Below are 22,281 nucleotides of genomic sequence, written 5' to 3'. Positions count from 1 at the left end.
AGGATTTACAGCTTGTTAGACCACCTTGTGCTTTTACAACAGCACAGATGATGCAAGATCACTGTATGCGCAATTCATCTTGGGCAAATCTCCAGGAAAACTGTATCTCAGTAGTTATTTATTTAATTTGCCAATGCCATGACCACAGCTATACAAGACTAGGTAATTGCTTTTCCTGGCAAAATAGGTGACCGCTATGACCTTTACCTGCTCTATCACTTGTTTCTCCAGCCAAGTCACCATGCTCTTACTGAACATGAAATTACCCTAGCAAACTTTCAGATCCCCCTGTGAGAAGTTTGACAAATTGCAGTTGAAAGAACATCTGGCTCAAAAGAAGGGTTTCCTCCAGTGGCATCAGGGGTAAGGGCCGTCAGCCACTACAGATGTGGGAGGTCTCCATTCTGCTGCACCACCAATTGCCTGTGCTATATAGGGCTGATCACTCAGACCTGTTGTAATAGGGGCACTTGAGTTAAGCATTTGGTGTCTGAATACCATCAGTATTTTCTTTCTAACTCAGATGCCTAAACATGGTGGTATGAAGTGCCTAACGGGCGGTCAGCGGTCCCTTTTGGCCACCTGGCTCTCAAAGATTGACTTGGGAGGTCTGGAAGGGAAGTGATGGCTCCGACAGAGCTTGAGCCAGAGAACTGCCAGTCAATGTGTCAATGCTCTACCTTACAGTCTTGTGGGGTTTCACTCTAAAATGTGACCTGGATGGACAGTCACAGTTTTCCATTGAAGGAATGCTTACTTAGCAGTTGAACTCAAAGATCTTGAAATAATAACAACCTTTTATAGGGACACCTCTACCCAAAGGCACCACTGAAATAAATAATAATTCTTCTAAAGTACTAAATACCATAATTCCTTTTATTTTGCTTCTTGATTTCTACAGAAACATCGTGACATGTTTTAAAGCCTTTCTGTGACAGTCAGGAAAGGTGGATACTTTTATTTTTCTTTTCAATTATAGCTAAGTTTTTTCTCTATTCATATTGACACAGGAATTGGGGCTTTAAGAAAAAAAAAGATAAAAATGTGGGGTTTCATTTAAATATGGTCTTTCATCTTACAGAGTAATTTCATATTAGATACAACGTGTCTAGGCAAAATCACACAGTGGAGATGCCATTCTCTTTTCACTGACCATAGAGAGATCTGGGACAGGTAGTTTGGGTGCTTCTATATAGCTAAGTGAAATTAATTTCACCCTCCTTTCTGAGACTTACAATAAATATCGTGACAATTGGGAGCACTGGTTCCTTCATACATGGCAAGTATTATTTTTTCCTTCATTGCCCTTCTGGTGAAATGTTAGAATGATATTTATTCCTTTCCTGGCTAGTGAATGTTAGGCACCAGCTTCAAAACTTACCACTTCCTGACCATATCAGAAAATAAACTGTTTTTAAACAATTCCATATCGATAGTGGATTATCTTTAGATTTTTTGCTCATTTGAGCAAGAAGTTCAGATTTAAATTTCAAGTTAATATTTTGGGATTCAAGAGCTTTTTTTCAGTGTCTACCTAATTAATGATTTTTAGTAGCAAGAATATATAAGAAAAGAGCTATGCACTCAAGGTGACATTGGAGTCATATCTTTTGAATAAAACAGGTCAGGGGATGCTCAAAATCTCTGAAAAGCAGACCAGACAGTACCTCTGCTGCAGCAGTCATGTATCTGCTTCTGCTGCTTATTTTTCAAATGAAATAACAACCCTTTTTTTGAGAATCCCCATTAGCTGCTGTGGAGATAATTATGAGTCCAGGGGAAAAAAAATGGCAATTCTAGGTAAGGATATGAAAAGAAGAGGAGAGAAATTCCTGGAGCAACAGAGAACTTGTGTGTGGATTTCTTAATAATTAAAAAAAAAAAAAGGAGAAGAAAAAAAGAAGCAAACAGAAGGCTCTGGGCTAAAAAGCTGGCTCTAGGCATCTGTGTGAAAGAAAAAGAGAAAAGATCTATCACAAAGAAAAGGAAAGGATTTACCTTCACTATCCATAAGCGCCTGCAAAGTAGGCATTTCTGCCTAAGCTAGTCCCCCAGGGCTCCTTCAGAAGATCTAATCAATTCAGTCAATGGACTAGGAAGCTTCAATTCATCTCCTCCTCCACTAGACATCTAATGTAGGTGAGATGAGCCGTGCGGCACAACTACCTGGTTTTGTCCATTGGTGGTCACGGAAGCCTTGGGGGAAGAAGCTCACATCCACGTTTGCATCGCAGACATCTGAGGTGCAGAAAATCCCTCCCAAGGGAAAGACAGCAGAGCCAGTAAATCCAACACTTCACGTGCAAGGATTATCCGATGCCCCCTCTCCTTATGCCTCCCGTTTCCTCACCGTGTATCTGCGCTGGTTGCAATGGACACATTGGTCATGAAGCAGGGAAGTATTTCTCCTGCATCTACTACACAGCAGGCCCAGCTGCTAAGTTACCAGTGCAAAACCAGATTTGATATCAAAGATCCCTGAAAAGGCAATAGAGGGTGGCACTACAGAGCAGCCAAAAACCAGACACTACTTTACAGGGCTCTGTGCTTACAGGAGCCATCTAAAAAGCCCAGAGGCATTACACCTTTACAGAATCCAGTTGATGCATTAATTCAGGTAAAAACTGAGCAGCGTGGGCAAAGGTTGCAAAAGGGCCACCATCATGGCCAACCATCTGGAAACTTTGCTGAGGAGTGTCGAATCTAAACCGACAAACCATAATATACCTTGGCCTGCAAAATCAAACCCCTCCAGCAAGGGAGGAGAGCAACTCTTATCTCCTCTAAACTGACCAGAAAGAGACTGATGACTTGCATCTACATGTCTTATAAAGAACAGATGAAAGCGTATTATACCTTTGATTGTGTCTGCATAAAAGAAGCATGGGCCCTGGCCAATAAAAGCATGCTGGAATTCAGGAATATCCTAGGGTGTAGTTTATATGTAGAAATATATCTTGAGAAATAGCTTGGATGAAGGAAAAAAATACTCTTGCACGGCCACCTGAGGATTTGAGAATGACAATATGCTGTCATACAATTGACTAATTTTGAACATTGCTCCTACACACAGAAGTTGGCCCAAGGAAATAATTTTTTTTGTTCCAGGGCCTTTGGACTGTTGGGTGCTAAACTCCAGAGCAGTCCTCAGCCCTGGGAAAGGGAAAGGGAAAGGGAAAGGGAAAGGGAAAGGGAAAGGGAAAGGAGGACTATTCCATCGCAGGACAGCACTATCTCCTTCCCTCACTCCCCTCTCCCTCAGAAAAGATCCTTTTTTTGGAAAATGACATTTTCTTCTTGAGTCAGGCTTTTTGATAGGTCCTTCCTGGATTTATTTTCGCATTTTACCAGCTTGCCCTCTGGAAATTTCTCTTTCTTGTAAAAACAAAATTAAAAAGGGTCATTGGGGTAGATTATACATAGATTAGCAAATGGTTCTGCACATTCCTGACTCTTCATCAGCCTAGCTGCCCTTCCCAGGTTAAGAATGCTGCTGATCAGATGAGGTACAACTACGGACTATTATTGTAGAGAGTGTGTTCTCTTTTTTCCCAGGCATTAGGAATTTAGTTAATATGTAGTATCTGGATTCTTCTGAAGTCGTTAGTTTTTTCACAGATTCCAATGAGCAACTTGTACCTCTGTAAAGTCATTCCCCGGTGGCCTCAGTCAAGCCTAAACACTTATATCAGGAAGCAAAACCTGACACCTTAACCTTTATTGCATTGACTGTCTGCAAACAACAGGGTTTAATAAGCTGTGAAAGAACATATTTAATTAAAAAAAAAAAAAAAAAAAAGAGCCAAGACAACAAGATACTACAAACTGCTACAGTAAGAAGAAGAAATCAGTGCAGGCCCAATTCTCAGATATAGTAAATTGGTGTGATTCCAGTAAAATCAATGGTGCTGGGTCAAATTATACTAGTTGTGGTTCTGGACCCAAAAGGGTAGGTATGTGATAGCACTGCAAAATCAAAGACAGATGAAAACACTGCTAAACTGAAATAAGTATTCCCATCTCCCTCCAGAATAAAGAGAAAGGGAAAAACAGGTCATGTCTCTGCTGTCTTTCCACAGCTTCCAAAATAATCGTAGTTTACTGTTAATACAGACTGCTGTATTTTAGCACTATGTACTTCTGTATTTACACATACACGCAGCACCATTTTTATCCACATTTTTCTTTTCTTTCCCTTATCACAAATTAAATTATAGCCTTGATGACTCTAATGCACAATCCAAATACTCTCCTTGAGCTATGATTCTAAATCCCCAAATGTATTTGTACAAATAAAATGTTGAGATATCATTCCTCTGACATTTGATACATCAAAAATTGGAATATATTTTTTCCTGTGTGCTCCTCTGAAGCAGGAAATAATTTTCTTTTTCCATAGCTGTACCACAATCAAAGTCCGTAGGCATCCATTCAGTAGTTTAGCTTAATCATACTTATGTAATTACTGTCAGAGTATGACATTTTCCTTTCACCTTTACTATTCTCTAGAGATTAAGCTATCAACCCTTCAAGATCATTACAGTTGTTTACATGCAGGTAGCAAAAGGATTCTCAAACAGCTAGAAATCTTTATCTCTGGCTGTAACATGAACCAAATTCTCTGTATTTTGGGGATTTTTTATTTTGTAGTATAGAAGCAGTATCCATACCTGAGAAATGGACTAACTAGGGGAACACAAATGTATCTCTCTATGAGGTTTAAAAAAGTAATATAGAAATTTTAATGGAAGGATACTAGGAAAGACGTTCAATTTTCTGTATCTGTGGTAGTAATGCACATGTTGAATTTAAGACCAGGAGGTACTATTACGGTCATTTATTATGGAAAACACAAACACCAAAGTTTCATTTTGTGGTTCCCTCATACAGTTCACAGTCGGCCTAATTCTCTGCTGGTCTGTTTTGGGGGGTCATTATTTATATCCCATAAATGAAAAATAAATGGGTTTAAAGTTCAGGATGGAGCATGGCGAGGGTGGTGAGAGCTGTGGATGGGAAGGAGAGCAAATACCAAAACCTTCCCCCAGAGTTACAAACCCATTTTGATCTAATGCAATTGGCAATGGCAGTTTTGCAATGGAAAGAAGATGGAGCTCTTGGAGATAGTAAGTTGTGCACCTACACTGCACCAGAATAAACAACAACTTCTGTTTTTTCATAATTCCTTGAAGGATCTTGCCCATCATGTACATAGGTGCCATATTCCAGCCATGCATTTGGCAATCATGAGACTACCTTAACAAGCAGGAGGTTTAAGAAAGTTAAAAGGGCTTCAGTGAAGTAAGCTTGAATAAATATATCCACCTTCCCAAATCACCTCTTAGCTCCAGTTATTGGTCACGTGTGCCTGGGGCAGCATCTGATTCCTCATTTTTATCATGTGTTTCTGATTTATTAGGTAGCCCATCAAAGCTAAGGGTAACTTTCCATGTTCCCTTTTGCAGACAAGAGGAGGAGACATTGAGGGAAGGGAAGGGAAGGGAAGGGAAGGGAAGGGAAGGGAAGGGAAGGGAAGGGAAGGGAAGGGAAGGGAAGGGAAGGGAAGGGAAGGGAAGGGAAGGGAAGGGAAGATCAAAAGGAAAAACCCAGCTCTTAGATGCCTTCAATAGCTCTCCGATTTAGTAAATAGAGACACAGTAGTATCTCTAGAGGGAACTTTTCTCACTGAAGTTATGTTTAAGATGAAAAGGAATATTTTGGATATATCTTTCACTCTTCATGAACTATAGAAGCCAAATCAACTAGAGTAAACTCAATACTCCTGGTTTAGAGGGTAGCCCCCTCTCCCTCCACCCACCTCTTGCCCCCCCCCCCCCCCCTTAAAGAAAAGCTTAAATTTTTGCAAAGATCACAAGCCAGCCTTAGCTAGACAGGAAAGATGAAAAGGTGGATTTTTTTTCTTAACAAACAAGAAATGATGTAGCAGGCATACAAAGCTATAGGGAAGCAATCTCTGTGGAACAGAAATATCTGTCCTGTTGTCTGTAAATGCAGACATTAATCTGGAGTAAAGTCCAAACTTTTGAACAGAATTTGGTTTTGAACAGAGTTATATTCCTTCAATACCTAATTCTCTTGAAGTTACCAACCCACTTTAGTATCAGACCAGATTGGAAGTTTCTTAAGACTAAATCAAGAACCTTGAGAGCTTTTGCAACACCTCCAGTAAGAGCAGGGTAAAAGCTGTTTGATCCCCAAGTAATGTCATGTCATAGACATGTATGTTAGAGATAAAACTTCCCCTTCTGCTCTTAAAAATACAAGCCAGACACAGTATTTGGATGTCATCACCACTGCATGAACATGTTAAAGTATCTGAGATGAAGTGGTATTTTGTGTGATTTGACTTTACGCAATTTTTCTTCCTGCTCCTCTTATCATCAGCTTAAGATAGCTGAGACATCTGTAAGTTGTGGGTTTTTACTGCATTCCTCTTAAGAGCAGCTGACCCAATTAGGAAGGTAAAGATAAAATCCAAATGTAAAAGCTTTATCCTTTTCCTTTATTCTTCTGGAAGCTTCTGTGCTACCTTATGAAAGTACAGTAGTGTGAAACGCCACAGAATCCAGCCTGCAACATAAGTTACCAAATCAAGTTAAAAAAAAAAAAAAATCAGTATAATGTTGATCTGTGCCATATTGCAACTTCCAGCCAAGAATATCCTCGTGCCATTACACCACCAAGAAACATTGTTCCATAAATACCCCAGGATGTGTGTTTACCTGCTAAAAGGATGGGAATGATTGGGATATCAGATAATACTTTAAACCTTTCTTCCCCTATGAAGCTGGCATATTTACGTTGACATGGTTGTTACACTGAGAGAAAACTTTGCAGAAGTGACAAGTAGCTGAGGATGAAGAAGGAGCAGCAGATGAAGCTGACAGGTTTTGACTCTCCACTTCTGTTTTTATGCCAATTAAACAGTACCTTCTGCAGGTGTTTCTGCCCCTTGGGAGGCTGGGCAGAGCAGTTGCTCTAAGATTGACCAGCACCGAGGTTGTGTGGAGTTCTGAAATGTCAGGTTTTGAAAACAGCAGCTGTTTTTTGCAAAGCTTACATGTCTGAAAGGAGTTGGCAGAGACTTAAAAAATCTGTCTTGTTTCTCAGCTGTCCCTTCACTTGGCCTTTAAAAAACAATTCTTGCTCAGGTGATATATTCTTACAGACACACACACACACTCTAGCAAGTCCCTGGACTTCTACATGTATATTTGCTTATGAGTAGAGCCATAAAATATTAGCCTAATTATACACCTCTTCTCTCTTAATTGCCGTAACAAAATAAGCTTTCAGTTCCATTTTGACCTGCCCATCACCACTAACTTTCAAAATGCAAGATGCAAAACAAGTCTTCATCATTTTTTAATTGGTTTCCTAAGAAAAGGAAGCTTCTGTAATCCTCCTGTATGTCTGCCCGTCCCCACTATTCGTTAAATATGTCGGCCAGTTTCAACCATCATTAGACAAGAGGTATGTGTTTCAAGGATATTAAGTCTGCTAACTGTAGTTAGGAGGAAAGGGGAGATGGACTACAGCTGGTGTTGCAACTATAAGAATTGGATGTTCAGGATTTCAATCGTAATATTTGACACCAGAGAATCTGCAGAATGGAAAAGAAACCAGATTTTTGCAAAGCCTCCTGCCAATGAAGACCCTTATTCTTTCCTTTCTAAATCTCTTTGACAACCAGCACAGTCTTGTGAACGTTTATACGGTCAACCTTAATGTTGTGGTTCATGCTGTATAAATATGAGGATTATTTTTTTAATTACTCTTCTCCCTCCAGTTGTTAAAACTACATGAAGATACTTTTCATTTCTCAGTATACTACATTCTGCATTTCATTAAACTGGAGCAGTTAATGCTTGCAATGTTCACATTCAGGTCTTGATCTTCAGCTGGGGTAAAATTACTCCAACATAGGCATAGAAATCAGAACTACCTGAAGAGCTCTCCCTCTTTCTATCACTATATAACCTTCCCTTTCTTTACAATGTAGGACTAAGTCTTTTATTATCATTATGGAATATTTAAGACACATTCAAAAAGCTTTCAAACTTGTTTTCAAAGACATTTGGAATAAAAATCATTAAGAAAGCCATTTTCAGAAATTTCATGAACTCTATTTCTTCCTTGAATTTATATTTCAGTTTGAAAGGTAATAGTATGGTCATGTAAGTAAAAATTACCATAAATTTAATAAACTGCATTGCTTAACATGATAGAAAAGCTATCTGTTAAACAAGGGATTTCTTCATTTAAGAAGAAAGAAGATGATAGCACATCTTTTAACTGCTCTTTCCAGTGACAAGAATGCAGCAAATATTTCACTTGGCTGAATGAAGAAATTAAATGATGAAGACATTGGTTTTTTACGTGTGATTCAGGACACTACCACAACCTGTGTGCAGCTTCAAGCATATGCATAACTAGACTTTAAGCATACGTTCAATACATTTTTTTGAACTAGAGCCACGTATTCTGTTCTGTGCAGTTTTCAACCTCTTCTAGCAGCTGAACTTCAAGCACAATACAGTCCCCACTTAGAAATCCAACTAGATAATTAGTGTCTTATAGGTTTTCATTAAGAAACCCTTTATATATTAATGGTGGATAGGATTTCCAGATTTGTTATTTCACACATGGAGATACAGGAGGTTAATGGGCAAAAATAGTCATTTCCAAGCCCAAATTAATAGCTGTGCTAACTGAGATGCATAATAAATAAGTGTAGCAGCAATTTGCTCACTCTCTGATTAGAATAGGTTCACCATGTCAAAGAACAGGGAGACAGACACAAATAACAATGCTCTGTTAGTATTTACTATGAACTGTCTTGTTAAATGCATAAGATTCTTTAGATTCTTTGCACAAACGTTACTTTTTCTCTTTGATGGCAAGGACTATAATGTTCAGGTTGCATTTCTCCCCTTGCTGTGCAATACCTTGTAAAGATTGAAGATATCCACCATCAGCATTAAATGGCATGAATATCAATGACATTCCTAGCAGAAGCAGTTCATTTAAGGGTCTTTAGTTAAAGATAGGAATCAGGACCTGCCTGTCTTAGAAACTTCCAGGGGTGTCATGCTCTGAGTCTCTGGAAGTCATGATAGCAAGAGCTCTTGCAATACTCAAGACATGAATCTTTGGGCTTAATTTTTAAGCTCTTCTTTCTTAAAAAATATTAGGTAAAAACATTCTAAATAAGTGTACTCATTTCCTGTTTAACTCCTGCTTTTTTGGCTTCTGGCTCTGTACAATAATAGGTTAAAGAATTTGTCCTGAGGACCAAGAACAGTTTTATAAAGAGATTAAAAACATGGGCAAAATGATCATGAGCAATGTGTTCGGTGGACTCAGTCCAACTCCCAAAGGACTGTAACACTGCATTAGGCAAAATATTTGTACAACTTACAAAGCACTAAGCAGAAATAGAAATAACATAAACTTCCTTTGATCTTTCCTAAAGGCAAAGATAAAAGGATACGTATAAAGGTATGGGAAATCTCACCTTACTGTTGCCAATACCTTGTAAGTCACAGGTTGTAGCTCCATCTTTCTTGCTAGGCCTTGTCCTGTATATTTCCTGAGCACTCCTTTGTAATAGATTTTCTCAAGATAAGTTTTTATTATTTTTTTTCTTAAAATACAGCTAACAGGAAACAGATGGTATCTAAGTAATACCTACTCCAAAGTAAACAAGACAAATATTGAACCAGAGTAATGACTCAATGATTTGCCTAGGTCAAGTTATTTAAGGTTGCTACTTTGGTATTAATTGCTACTTTAATTACACTGACAGTAAGTGTAGTTTGTAAACGAAACCCTGTAGCGTGATTCAGAAAAATGTCGAGTTTGCTCTCGGTTCTGCCTTTAACTTCCCATGTTATATACGTCACGTCATCTGGGCTCAGTGTCCCATATTTCAGCTACAAAGTGGCTAACACTTCACATTCCTTAATTTGTGTGTCAGGCATCTGTCTGTTCCTGTGCCTCAGACCTGGCACTATCCACACCTTAGAATAACAAGGGATGGGACTTGTCTAACTAAATGCAGACACGTGCAATGCATTGATCTAGCGACTCCTGGGTCCCTCTATAATTGAAGGAAAGCAAAAGGCAGTTTGGGGACACATAAAGTCTCTATAATAGGGCATATGAATTACTCCTCTGAAGTGCATCTCTTGGTTAGAAGGAGAGCCTGGGATGACTGGTGCAGATCTGAATGTCTACATGTTAGGTATCAAAACTGTGACACAAATCCCATCTAAGCTAATAAAATTTTTTACTTTCACGAGTGTAAGAGACTGGTTTGACACATAACTGCTTTGAAGAACCAGTGAAAGCAAAAATACAAAGTGTATTTTTGTGTTTATAAATATATATGCAACGTACACAAGTAGATACAGAACACATTCATTTTTGTCCATATATATAAAAGTATATCTTATATATACACTTCCAGGATATGTTAAAGGTTTTGCTTTCATACCATACCTAGTACCTGAGAGACTGGCAGGAAAAACAGTTAATATTCTATTGTAGATGGTACAGATATATGAGAGTTGAGGTCATCTCCTTATCATCATCAGACTCAAAATCCTCAATCACATGTTATCTTCACAAGCTGGCCAGGATGTACAGTCTGACTCTTCCATTCTGTGCAAATTGATAATGTAAGAATTGAGTAGCTTTATTCAAGTTATACAGAGAGTAAAGTTACTTTCCTAAGATCCCATAAAGTAGAATCAACAGCTAAATTAATTTGATCAGGCACAAGCTAATTCTATGCAACAAGAGCACTCTTACTTTCCAAGCATCAGAGCTAAAGTGGGCTATCCACACTGCGTATTTGCAGGTACACTGTAATCAGCCAGGCTGTAAATTATCCTTTCACATCCTTAAGTAAAATTGTAGAGGTCCTTGATATAAAAATATGCAAGCAGAATCAAATGTGATGGGCATTTTAAGCAGAGATAACCTGCTGTGCCTAGTTCCTGAAAATGACCAGCTAGACTGCTGGCAATTATCTCTAATTACAGTTGGTACAAAAGCGTTTTCATAATGCACTTTTGTTCAATGTGCAACCTTGAAATGAGGTCCCGAGGCTGAAATGTTTGTTCCCCTTTTCCATTAAGTGCATTTAAAAAGTGATAATTAGAAGATCATTCAGGAGGAAAGATAACACTCTGACACGGTCACTTAGTAAATACATAAGACTTATTATTTGCCTCTTAAGAGGCCTGATCCTGTCCCAATGATTTAATATTAACCATCATATAACCATTTCATTATGAGAGCTGAAGGAAGAGAGAGAAGTATCATTAGACCCATATTCCAGATAAGGAAATTGCCACAAAACTTTCTTTGCATACATTCAACATCAAAGCTAAGGAACTTGCCGGTCTGCAAACTCCCAGCCCAAGGGTGAGCTGTAGGACCCCAATAACTCTGAATTTGTCAAAAAACCTCTCTCCGTATATCAGCCTCAGTTGTAAGTTTGTTTGTTTGTTTGTTTCGCTTAGGATATTGGCCTGCCCACATTGTGGTGATTAACTGTAAAGCAAAGAGATCAAGGATTCTTGATAAAATAGCAAAGGGATAATCTTCCTTCAGTGCTTGGACCATAAATATTAGACTGGTCTTATCAAACAGATCCTACTATAAGACCTTGCCAGATGCTTATAATTTTGTCAATCCATTAATCATTCCAACCAGAACTTTCTTGCTTGGACCGCTTTCTCAAGCTGAGCTCTGTTGATAAACAACAGTTTCTGAGAAAACCCTGAGATTAAAATTCTGTCTTTTCTTAAACACTGTCAATAGGGGACATAAGGGGAGCTGAGCTGAAAATTGAAAATAAGCCCTTATTTATGTAGTGGGTAAAACCTGAGTTCTTCAGTGCCTGTCTCCTCACATGCTCCTTATGTTACCATAGGTACCATGAAACCCTCAGTATTTACGGAATCATAACATTTACCTGACCCACTGCATTTACTGTGTTTAGAAGCAAGATTGCTTTGAATACTCTGCTAAATGTAATTACTGGGAAGAGCAAATATCAAGATTTTAATGGTACTCCCTGTTCTTAGAAATGAGTTCAAATGTCCATTTGATTAGCCAAAAGAGAAATAGAAAAATAAAAAAGTTACTTGTCTGTAAGTTCTCTCATCTCAGGATTCTGTCTATTTTCTGAATAATAAAACTCATGAAAATCCCTCTGAACCATATGAGCTTCAGCATATCTGTCTTCAACAGTTACATAATTTGAAGGGTCTGATTCTGTGGAGGGCTGTTTGTGCTTTCTTGCCTTCAAAATCAAAAGAAACTGGTGTCCCTTCTCACCTTCAATGATCAAAAGATTTTCTTGAGCCATTACATTAATTAGTCTCATAGATAGCATTGAATTAAAATAGAATACTTCATACTTGCAAAAGGCCTTGAGATCTGCAGATGAAGGTACCTATATTACCACCCCCTTTTTACAGATGGGTAGGAAAAGTGATTTACTCAAAATAATCCAGGAATAAACCCATGAGGAGATCTTTCAGGTCTCAGTTCAGTGCTCTAGGCATAGCTAGGCAACTTTGTTTCAAAGCACTATTTCTTAATCAGAAGATACACTCTGCTGCAGTTTTTAATTTGACATGTTAATTATTTTACAACAAACCATGTTGTAAAAAACCATGACACCAGCCATTAAAACTAAAAGGGTATTTAAAATTAATTTGATTATTTATATGAGTACAAAACTGTATCATTCAATACTGGGCTGAAGGAGAATAGCTAGAAGCAATGCTGGAAAAAGTAGTCCACTGAACATGGTAATTTCAGATACCAGGTTGTTTAGGTTACCCCAGAGAACTATGATAGCTGTATGATAGAACACTGTGTTTGCTTTGCTATTCATTATCAGATTTTCAAACCAATGAGCACTAGGATATGTTGGGTATGATCTTCAGCTTTTGTCAGCTGCAGCTCTGACATTGTAGGTAGGCTGAATCTAGATAGTTTGCTAAGTTTTATGGACAAAAAAACCCAAATAAGACACATTTTTAAAGAACTTTGTTTTACATATAACTTATTTTAGATGAGTCTCAGATTGCCCTTAGGGCCCAAAGCAGAAAACATTTTTAAATGGAAAATTTTGTGGAACAGGAGGAGCTTTATGCTTCATGTCTTGCCTCAGCATCAGATATGTTGCCCTAGAAACACAGCAAAGAATATGTTTGACAAAGGCAGTTTCTCTGCTGTACAAAAAGATTAACTGTCTCCATTGTGGTCCTCCTTGGTGTAGTGACCATACCAACAAAATTCAGGAATGTCCCACTCATCCCAGGTTGGGAAGCTTAGAAATGTTCAAATGTGTGTATTTCAAGCACATCAGGGATCAGTTCTGCTGAAGAATGGAGGAGGAGGTCCGGTCTAGCACTGAGACCAGGGTTCTCAAAAAGGAACACCAGGTATCTCCAAATAGATGGTCAGAAGATGGATTTGTGCAAGTGGCTGTGGTATCAGTAGACGAGATACTGATGGCTAGCATGTTGCGATCTCTGTTCTTACTCTGAAAAGAACCAGCTCTAAGTAGACGTCTTGGAAGCTGGCCTTCATGGCAGCATCTCCTAGTAACATCTGTTACTTTTCGACCCTACAAATGAAAGTTGGAGGAGTCATTGGTCAGGCTGTTGCTATGATCATCAATTTGTAAGGAAAGTTGGAGGTTCCTCAAGTTGTAGTTATAGAATATTGAGGAAGAAACTCCTCTCACTGGGGTGGAGAGAGTGAGTTTTGCAAGCTCTCTTTTATCAAAATAAGAAGTGCAATTTTGCAAATGCACTGTCACCAGTGAAAGGTAACTGTGGGTTCACAGGAAGACAATATATCACGCTGTTCCAAAGTTGCCCAAATAGGGGACATAACCCTAAAAGAGCTTCCCTAAATCAGCTACCAACTCTTATCCTGATTCCTGATGAAAGGGATTATTTTTTTTCCCAACATTCCTTGGGGCTAACCAGGCTGTAGGACAGTAATGACGCAGCTTTCCTGGGTGCCAGCTCCCTCCTCCTGTTTCTCCAGGGAACAAAGGCTCCTCTTTCTCAAAGCTGTGTCTCTGCCACGAGCCTGTGAAGCTTCACCTTACCTCTGAGCTCCAACCCCAAAAGTTCGGTGGGAGATACATTAAGGATGTGCACTCAGAGGACTTCACACTTCATTCCAAACCTAATTACTTTCATTTAAGTAGCATAACAGGTAATTAATTTATTCCAGGAACAGGCATCTTCCTGCCTTAGAATCCTCACCAGTATTGGCAGTTCTTCAAGTAATTTTCAATATCTGCTTTCTCCTCTGAACCAGCCTTCCTCTTATTCTCTGCCTCCTCTTTTCCCCTGCTTCAAGTCAATTTTATTTGATTTTTTGCTCTGCTTGCCTTAAAAAAATTTCTCTTTTAAGGCCCTTTTCTGCTTAGTGCTCTCTGCACAACAACTAACAAGAAACTTTTCCTTTTATAATCTCCATACACTCAGGTCACTCCCTGATTAGCCACCTTAGGAGGTCAAAGTGCCCTTTTAATTGTGTGTTGCTAAGTTACCAAAGGTGAGATCTAGCTATTATAATGTGGGCTCCTAAAATGTTGATATCTAATTTGGAGCTGATCATTCTTGTCACCTCTTAATCAATAAAAGGAGATATGTAAAATATCTAAAATTCTAGTGGTGTCTATCTTGGGTACTTAGGTTAGCATGACCTGCATTATCCTCTGTTAGTGATTATTTAACGGTAAGATAATCATACTAACTTGAATGTTTAACTCTCATACAAGGTTATAATAATCCTACACCAGTATTATGACTCAGAGTTGGGGGAATGTGTCTCCAGGAGATGAGCCCATGTCCTGTTTTAAGTCTTTCAGTGCAATGATTTTGATTATAGTTTCTGGCACTAGTATCGGGAAAAAAATAATATGGAAAGGTTACTAAAGATTCATTCACACTACACTTTAATTAGAAATTCTGAAAGAACAAAGTGTTTTTTGAATCACAGTGATAAGGCTAATACATGTATAATGAAAATAACTATGTTTCTATGATAACCAACTACTGACAGGCTTAGTTGTTAACTTATTTTGCAGGGGAAAAAAACCCCTAGTAAACACTTGATATTAGAATTTTCTTTGATTCTTTGGCTTCCTGATAGTTTCAAGACACAGATGAAGGGAAATTATATTCTCTTCTCTGAAAATGCATTTTCAGAGTATAGACATGAGACAGTCAGCCTCTGAACTGCAGAATTCAAACAATGCATACTTTCTTTCCTTGTATAAAGAGACATACCAACTTCCCTAAACGGCTGATTGTCAGAAGCTGAAAGAACACGTCAAGACAAAGACAAGGTTATATTTGCCCTGTTTCTTTTAAACTTTGTCAGACATTATGCTGAGTTAGGTGGAACTTCCATCTGACCAGAGGAAATATTCTTACAGTGCCTCAAATAATCCATTAAACACATATGTCAGTAACAAAAGGCCATCAAAACCCTTTAGTCATTTTATAACAGTCATGGAGTTAGGGTGAGATATGACTAATGTGGTGGTCAAAAAATCTGACAAAGTCTTCACTTATACATTTTCTACTGATACAGATTCTTTAATCCCCTCTTCTAAGGCCATTCCAGAGAAACATTGCTAAGAATTAAGGGTGTACAAAAGGGACTGACAACTGCTTTATATATGGTTTATCACATATAACATATAATATAATATAATAAATATAATATAATATAATGTAAAACTTTTCACAGGGATTTAGGTTTGCTGAACCAAAAATTAATCTCTCTGGTTAGTAACAAAGTAACAATATACATCCCTTCTCGTAATTTTTTATTATCTAATAGACAAAATGGATAAAGGTCTGAAGTAAGACTGTACCATGCCATTATTTGCCAGTGCTTAAAAATTTTGCCAAACATGTTATTGTTTTTTATCGAAACAGAGCATTTTTTTATTTTCACCTGTGGTAAGATTCTGCTGGCAGTAAATGCTCTGTGAAGTACAGTGGGATTCCAATTTTTCTTGTGCAGTTTTTTCAGAATTGCACAAAAGCAAAGAAAAAAAACGCTTTCAGCATCAGATGTTCAAAGGTTAAAAAGCACCTATCGTGGACTTGACAGGTTCCAGACACCTAAATATTTTTCAGAATGTGAATCTCCTTCAATCACCACCATAAGAATGACAGATGCTAAAGAGGAACAACAATCCTAAAGCAGGCAGTGGCATTTGCTCAGCTGAACCCTCTCTAGACTCTTCTAATCAAGGTGTAGGTTTACTTACTCATACAGTCAGGCAACAGCTTTTGAGACTACGATAGCTGGGATACCCACACAGAGCTGGCAGATATGACACCACAGCTATGGAAGACCCACGTCCCCTTGAAACTAAAGTGAACTTCAGGCAAGATAACCTATGGTATTGCAAACAGACACAAAGGTGTAGGCAACTGTCCTGGTTTCAGCTGGGATAGAATTAACTGTCTTCCTAGTAGCTGGTACAGTGCTATGTTTTGAGTTCAGTGTGAGAAGAATGTTGATAACACACTGATGTTTTCAGTTGTTGCTAAGTAGAGTTTAGACTAAGTCAAGGATTTTTCAGCTTCTCACGCCCAGCCAGCAAGAAGGCTGGAGGGGCACAAGGAGAGTTGGGAGGGGACACAGCCAGGGCAGCTGACCCAAACTGGCCAGAGGGGTATTCCATACCTTGTGACATCATGGCCAGTATATAAACTGGGGGGAGGGGGGTGGAGGGATTGCCACTCGGGAACTAACTGGGCATTGGTCGGCAAGTGGTGAGCAATTGCATTGTGTATCACTTGTATATTCCAATCCTTTTATTATTACAATTGTAATTGTATTAGTGTTATCATTAACATTTTTAGTTTCTTCTTTTCTGTTCTATTAAACCATTCTTATCTAAATGCACGAGTTTTACTTTTTTTTTTTTTCCAACTCTCTTCCCCATCCCACTGGGGGGGCATGGTGAGTGAGCAGCTACGTGGTGCTTAGTTGCTGGCTGGGGTTAAACCACGATAGCAACTAAAATGGATCTAGATATCTACTGAGCACAGAAAGAACTGAAACACACATCTCGTATGTGAATACCTGAATGTTTAGTTAAATTTAGTTGTTTTAGTCTTTGTCTGAATCCCATTCCACCTGTTGTACCTGGAGGTAGAGTCAAGCAGGCAGATACAAGCATAACACACTCTGTAGCTCCCAAGGCTGGATTTTTTTTGCATAGAGCCACTTCGTTATTTCAGTGACATGCATGGCAAATAAGAAAGGCAACACTTGTGCCTCCCAAAGAAGCCTGTGTGAGTATTGCCCGTTTTCCACAGCATTGCTAAGAGACATTCATCTATTGTGGAGGTGGCTATGTATGGTGACTGGGGTAAACAAAACAACCGAAACAAACACAAAACCAGTCCCTGCCTTGCAGCAGAGAGGTGACATGGACAGAATTGCAATCAAACAGAGCTGCTGTAATAGAGATCTTACCATTGAAAACCCAGCAAAGCCACAGGGAGGGTGGTGGAGCAAAGTTAATCCTATTATAAATTAGCTTGTGCTTCCTGCTCTGAATGCTTGGGCTACCCGCTTTGTTTCTAGAAAACATGATTTGGGAGGCTTAGCCTGCACAAACAACTGAGCCAACAAGTCCTGTAGCTGCAGGAAAGAAACAGGACAGCTCTGGTTTATACTGATTCATGGCTATTTATTCAAGGTTTAAAGGTATGGTCATAGATCACCAGAATCTAAATTCCTCTTTGAAAAGATAAACTTTGAATTAATTGGGTGATTAAGTTGTTCCTCTTCAGCATTTGTCAGTGAATCATGGCTTAGTAGGTTAGCTATATGTAACAACATACATCAGAACTGCAGACTCCAGTCTAACAAGAAAATAGGTCCTGATGCTTGTAGATCCTACTCATACATATCATAATCATCTGGTTAAAAGATTCATTCAACTACCTAACTTGTAGCAAAAGCAAATAACCCTAAAAATAAGTGAGGATAGTTTATCACATCTATTTTTGGCTGGACTCAAAACACAATTAAGGTGCAAAGTCTGCATCCTATTCGTGTTAATGATTACATTTGCCTTTTTTTTTTTTAAGCGTATTTACTTGAACTCTCTGACACAGGTAGCTGACTTTAAAAAAGAATACATCTATCTGTTCCATAGAAATCTTAGGGTGCTTAATAGACATCAGTGAAATTCTGAAACACTCAGATCAAAGACCTTGCCCACATACATATAGCTGTATAAACATTATACATGCTTTTAGGTAATAAAGAGATAGTCTATGGCTTAACCCATACGTAACAGACACAAATGCTTAGCCATGAGCAAGCCTGTAATCCTGATTTAGAGAGCAGACAATTTTAGGTTTCAAAGCAAGTGCAAATGTACTTGTTAAAGGGGAAAACAGTGGTAACTGCCAGGAAACCTAAAAGAAGAGGGCAAGATATAAGATATGAGTACTCTGCTAATCACAGTGTGCTTTTGTTTGCCTATAGATCATCTGGCACAAAGCCCCCAAAAGAGAGGGTAATGAATTCTGGTCATCACTTGAGCATTTGATGCCCCAAAGATACCTAGGGGCTTCGGTGTCTTTTACTTTTCATAGTAGGCACTAATCTTCCAGGGATAAATGACTGGACATTTATGTTGCTTAGCTTTTTTACTACATTTCCTTCCAGTCCTATGGAGACCTAAAGGCAACTTTCAGGCATAGCCTGCAAGATGATTTGAAGGTGCAAGGACATCAGATATTGACCTGTGGATCAGCAGAGGAGAAATGGTGGTCAGCTTTATTTTTGACTGATCCCCTACATTACCTCCTATATTTGGAGTTTCCCTTACCAAACGTGAATTCCATTTGAGATGGTTTGTCTTGTTCAGGGGATTGCTAGGAAAACTGTTGCTTACTCTCTGCGTTCCTTATATCAGTAGAAAACCCCTTCAGAGAGGAATTTTTGAATGATTTGAAGGGCAGAGAATTGGTCACCTCCTTGTCTCTAAAAGGCGGTGGATACATTTCCATCCCATGGCTGGAAGCTCACACACCACACACACTGTGTAATTGGGTAGGAAGAGATAATGAGATCACTTTAGTCAGCCTCAGCATCAATAAATGCACGTCACATGCATTTTCTTAAGAAAACCCAAGCTAAATTATAATAGCTAAAGACTGGGTGCTTTATACATGTCTGACAATTCTATTCTTCCCTTACAAAGTTGTGAACATTTAAAAAAAAAAAGGCCTTTGCTGTTCAGCATAGATTTAATAAGACAGTTTTACATTAGGTGAATATTAAGTAATTGCTAAATGAGATCTTCAGTCATGATAAGTAAATAAGAGCTTAATCTACTTACTATGTAATTATCTTAAAATTATACATGCAGCAATATGTAATTAAAACTATTCTTACAGGATAAAAATAGGAATTCAAACATGAGAGCCACAGCTATCTTTAGAAAAAAATGATTTAGCATTAACCTGTTTGATATATTCATTTCTACAGACATTAATGAATTTAAGTGAATGTTTAAACACTGAACAAGAAAAGGAAATATTTCTGAGTCTTGACCTAAAATGTATTGGGGGAAACCCCTCAGGCCAGATTTTAAAGTCTTAAACAAATCACTGAATTAAGTGAAGTGTAGACATCTACCCCCCCTGCTGCTTTGGGGTACACTCTACACCCAACAGAAAGAGAAATATATCTCCTGAAGTGATTCAGCATACTCATTCAGGTACCTAACCCACACTGTAGAGTAGAAAAGGAACCTGGGGAGAATGTAAACAATTAGCCTCAACAAGTCTTTTCAATATTCAGTATTGGCCGCAGTATCTGTAGGCCTAACTGACCATCTACCAACCACAAATATTTAAGGAAGTCACACTTAAAAGTGCTGCCTGCAAATGCCTGAGTATCTGAGATGAACATGTTAATTCTGCAGAGGCTTCATATTTTTTGAATTGTGTTCTAGAAGCATGACTGAATTCAGAAAGGAATTTCTAGATCACAAACTCCAGATCTGAAAGGAAAAATATTTCAAATATGCACGAGGACCTGCCAGCATGAGTTCTGTTTTTTTCTTCTGACAAAATATCTGTTATTTCTAACAAATACTTGTGATCTTTTTTGCATTATGTTCTAGGTGTTATTCATGGGTTTTATTGATGTATTCATCTGGATTTCATGCTCCAGTTATGCACTAGTTTTGAACAATTAGAAATGATCAGAAAGTTATCTCAAAGGAAACAGCGGATGTGACTGTCTTTTGGTCTATGCTCTATCAAATTGGCATCAAACCCATTGATTTTTTACAAAGTGTGAAATATAACAGATTCAGCTGATTCTTCATTTAGCAAGGAGATTTGATATACAGAGAATGACATAGAATGATTGAAGTTGTCAGGGACTTCTGGATAACACCCAGTCCAACCCATCTGCTCAGAGAAAGGACAACTACAGCAGGTTGCCCAGGATTGTGTCCAGCTGGATTTTGAATATCTCCAAGGATGGAGACTACACAACCTCTCTTGGCAACCTGTTCCAGTGCTTGAAAACTCTGAGAATAAATAAGTTACGGAGAAAAGTTCAAATGAGATTTCCTCTACTTCAGATTGCACCCACCACCTCTCTTCCTTTCACTCGGTGCTGCTGAGTGTACCTGGATATGTCTTCTTTGTTTCCCCCCCCTCAGGTATTTATACACATTGATAAAATCTCCCCCCAGCCTTCTCTTCTTCATGCTGAACTGTCCCAGATCTCTCAGCTTCTCCTTGTGAGACAGATGCTTTAATCATCTTTGTGGAACTGCAGGGGACTCGCTCTAGTATGTCCATGCCTCTCTTGCGGTGGGTAGCCCAGCACTGGACACATCCTTCCAGATACATCTCACAGGGGCTGAGTAGAGGGCAAGGATCACCTCAATCTGCTGCTGATGCTATTTATAATGCAGCCCAGGATGCTTTTAATTTTCTTTGCTCTGAGGACACACTGCTGTTCCATGGTCAACTTGGTGTCCACTAAGACCCCTAGGGTCTTCTCAGCAAAGCTGCTTTCCAGCCCATCTGTCGCCAGCCTGTACTGGTGCATTGGGTTATTTCTCACCAGGTGCAGGATTAGCATTTCCCTTTGTTGACCTTCATGAGATCCTCTCTGCCCATTTTCCCAGACCAACAGGGTCCCTCTGAATGGCAGAACAACCATCTGGTCAACCACTCCTCCTGAATTTTTACCATCTCCAAACTCGCAGAGGGTGCACTCTATCCCGTCATCTATGTCATTAATAAAAATACTGCATGGTATCGGTCCCAATATCAATGCCTGTGGTACGGCATTATTGACTTGCCTCCTGCTGAACTTCACGCTGCTGATCACAATCCTTTGATCTCAGCAATTCAGCCAGTTTTCAATCCACTTCACTGCGCATTTATCCTACGTGTTCATATGCTCGTACTCCACGCATCATTGTTTCCTAATTTGCTTGTGGATCTGCTTAGCTGCCCCAACAGTTACATACAGAGAAAATATGCTAATCCAGACTTTGCAGGGCTAAAGATGTACACAGTGATCCCAGGGCCAGAAATATACTGGCTCCTGTTGAGCATTTAAAGTACCATAGCTAGCTGTGACTTACTCTGAGTCAGTCTGCCAGTCACAGTAGCGCAGCTGATGCTAGGATTCATCTAATTTAATTGTAGCTGCCAAAAAGTTAACTGTCTATTCTAAGCCAGTCTTTTAGGCTGACTCTGTTGTCAACACAGAGAGACAAGTACCCCCAGAGGGCGATTCATCCAACCTCTCTCTTTGCATCGACTCCAGAGAGAACATAATGAATGGCTTAGATTAGATGCCTAATTATTAGATGGTGAAGGTTAGGGAAGATGAATCCCATCAGAAAAAACGGGTTGTAGGAAACATTATGCAGGCTCTGTGCCAGCTAAGGACTCCTCTGTGCAGTGACACTTGGCAATATTCCAGCTCCTTTTCTCTTCCAAGCAGTGTGCAAGGGAAGAAGCAGAAGAATGGAATGACTTGATTTCTATATTCCTGGGGCACGGGGTTTTTTTTCTGCTTCTCCCTATGGTGAACTGAGAAGGAAGTACTTTTTGGAGCAGCATGGAGTAAGTAAGTTGGGGTCAGTGTGCCCAGGCTTATTTGCTCTTCCCTGTGCTGCTATTTTCT

The sequence above is a fragment of the Harpia harpyja genome, chromosome 1 (assembly GCF_026419915.1).
Source record: "Harpia harpyja isolate bHarHar1 chromosome 1, bHarHar1 primary haplotype, whole genome shotgun sequence".
Classification (NCBI taxonomy): Eukaryota; Metazoa; Chordata; class Aves; order Accipitriformes; family Accipitridae; genus Harpia; species Harpia harpyja.
The sequence above is the reverse complement of the archived record's forward strand: the minus strand, read 5'-3'. Positions refer to the sequence as shown.